We start from the raw sequence: 3,394 nt of genomic DNA on the forward strand, positions 1-3,394 counted from the left end.
CCCAGGCTTAGTCTAGAACTACCCCAAATAGAAGTCTTGATGCCTCCAGGACCATAGGTAAGGGACGGGTAGTGCACGCATATGAAACGCACTAGAATCAACTAGAGTGCTTTAAGTAACAACTTAAAGATAGTAATTGGGTTGCAGGAGATGATTGTCTGCGCCCGCTGAATAATATGAGTAACACCCCATCTCGAGGGAGTTACGAAGTATTATTTATGTTGCACGGGGTGATCCTCTAGGCAAAAAAATTTAGGACCCCCCCATTAAGTAATTATCTAGCTTCTTTATTACACTAATTCATAAATTAAGTTCGATCGGGATCCACCGTTGTGGACCTCGAGGGGTGCCTAACATCTTCCCCTCAAGGTAATTTTGAGCCCTTTATCCGATCTCTGGTGATGCAAACTGGTATGATATGAGTTATCTTCTCTAGGTGTCCTAACGCACCTTAATCTGTTAGGTGGCGGATCTAACCAATTCCTTTTCCTTACCCTCTAAAATGGAGTTGTCAAAATGTCAAACCCGATTTCGCAAGAAAAAGGGGGCACGACAACAACTGGATAGGTCTTCCCAGTGGACAGAGCCAAACATCAGCTTGGTTGGTAAGCTCCACTTCCCTGGAGTTACTAGGTTTAGACCTTTGAGTCCATTTTCTTATACAGGTTGCTGGGTAGGTCGAGACCCTATCCCAACCATAATTCAGTCATCTCTAGAGACTTGTAGACAAGTCCTGTATAGTTTGTATATCAGTAAATGTTCATGGCGTCCTCGTCAGCCTACACAACTATATATATATATATGAGCTTTTGGGTATGTTTACACCTTAGATGAGAGAGATGATATTTTCATATAATTTAGAATATGGCCTCATCAGCCTAAATTGACAGTTACCTCTCCAGAGTTTACAGTTACAAAGTGGTACACTCGGGCCGAGTATGGCACCGAGTGTCGGCCACGCCTCGTCAGGTTTGGGGCATGACAAACTTAGTATCAGAGCTGTTCTATCCTAGGGTGTCTACAAGTCGTGTCTAGTACAACCTTGTGTATAGATATATTGTGCACCACATTATATAAACATGAAGCTACAAATCATTTAGGAGTCTATTACCCTTCTTTCAAATCCAAATCATGCTATAGAGCTGAGTCATAAGAGTTCGAGCCAGGACTTATGTTTGCTATTGATAAAGAGATGCTTACAATTAGATAAATTACAGCTAGCCAGAGGTATACTACAGCAGCAGGTAAGACACTAGTAGAGAGAGAATTCTTGACAATGTGGCCCAGTTTGAGGCCCTATTAGATCGTGCATACTAGATGTGCGAATTTTCTACTTGACCCTAAGACAGGAATATCTAATATACCCCGCGAATAGCAGGCCATGCGAGTATTAGAAGGTAAAAGTATAAGTTTCAACAGATAATAGAAGCAAGGTGAAGAAGGGTACGAGGTACCCAATTAATGAAGATTATCCAAATTTTCAATTCAAGCAGAGAAATATAAGGCTTCTAAGTTACCTTCAACAAAAATAGAGGTACGTACAATTGGCCACACCCATCTCAGTTATTCCCTTTGGGAGCTAACATATATAGTTTAAGAGAAAATGGAATATCAGGATCCAACTTAGGTTAGAGTAACCCAAAACTGTAGATTGAGCCAGGGAGCTAAAAGTGAAACAATGTTTTGTTGAGGTTTTCAAAATAATGTGATAGACAAAAATATTAGCAGGAGAATAAGAAGAGAGTAAATGAAGCATTATGAGTAAGGTATGATAAATGAGTGATAACGATAAATCAAAATATGGTAGGATGACAGAGTCTATGGTCAATTGAAGCAAAATACAATAGGTGACAGACCTTGAGACAATAAAAGAGTATAAGACATGAAGTCATATCCTTATTTCATGAAAATGAGTTGGTGACTCCAACATAATTACTAGAAGGCTAAGTCATACCCCCTCCCCCCTGGAGTAATAGAAATCAGAATAGGCTAGTAAACAAGATTAATCAAACATGAATTAGGGATCGGAGGATTTGATAATAGTCGACATCGTGAGAATTTCATAGACCATGTTCCGACAAAAAATAGAATGGACAACATAAGAATAACCTTTAAAGGTCATTCAGGAAGACGCTTCCCTAAAGCAAGCACTGTGAACATAGTTAAAATTAAGGAACTAAGTGTGCCAGTTACACTAGGTGTCACCCTCGCGCGTAAGAAATTTAGTTATCCCTGGTCGAGAAGGGTTACCGCAAGGTGAGTAAGAGTCAGTGAAGACATGAAAAGATGCCAAAGATGAAGAGGTAAAATATTTGATCTTCATTGCATTAAATGTTAGTACTCCCCTAAAGGGGGAGAAGATGGGGTGATATGGCATTAAGTCGGAGTTAAATGGTTCAGGTAACTGTGGAATATTAAAGGAAGAATGCGGTAAAAAGGCGAAAGGAATGAGATTGCATTTATTCAGATCATACAGATATGTTATGACTCCAGAATATTATTCAAGAACGATGCCGGGGAGAGGCAGTAAGATTTCCGGGCCAGTATGTTATTGGTAAATAAGTGTGAATGGGAACTTGATACATTAGGAGCCAATGCGAAATGTAAGTTAAGGCAAAAGACATAACTTAAGATAGGTCACGCAAAATATAAATATGAGAATTGACCAGTGAGTAGTTAGTAGTTTATTCAGGAAGAGACTAGTTATGGCTAGATAAGAGGATACAGATAAATCAGCGGATGATGCAAGATAAACATAGTGAACCCCAACACAAGGAATTCACTCTCACAGATATGACATCGTAATCCTTGAGAAATATTCAGACAAGAGTTGGGGTAGTTAAAGGTACCGTATAAGTGTTACAGAATAAAAGAGAGTGTCACTGGGGACATAATCAATATCTCAGCTCAGAAGCAACTCTACGAGCATAAAGGAGCGGAGGTAAGTAACTACGGATAAATATAGGCGAGTAAGAACATCAAAAATTCCTGCGGGTATATGATGTAATAAGCTCGAAGCTTTACATGAGTCAGAGGGTCTCCCCTAAGTACTCGAACAAAAGACTAGCTGAGAAATAAGAAAGAAGGCTTCAATCGAACAATAGTAACCTGAAGAAGAAATGGTCTTGTAACAACAGTCTCACTACAATATTGTATGCACTCCATAAGAAAGTGGCACCTATCGTGGATAATGAACGGGAAGTAAAAAAAATCAAAGGTAAAATTTGGGATCATAGGAGTTGCACGAAATTCCAGTTTATGTGGGCACTAAGATAAGCCAAGTATTCATGCAATAAGTGGAAGAACGACCAAGAAAAGTAAATGTTTACGTTTAAAGACAACTGAGAATGCATGAAAGGAATTATTCGATTTATGACCCAAAGTTAGTTACGTT

This window comes from Nicotiana attenuata, unplaced genomic scaffold (assembly GCF_001879085.1).
Source record: "Nicotiana attenuata strain UT unplaced genomic scaffold, NIATTr2, whole genome shotgun sequence".
NCBI lineage: Eukaryota > Viridiplantae > Streptophyta > Magnoliopsida > Solanales > Solanaceae > Nicotiana > Nicotiana attenuata.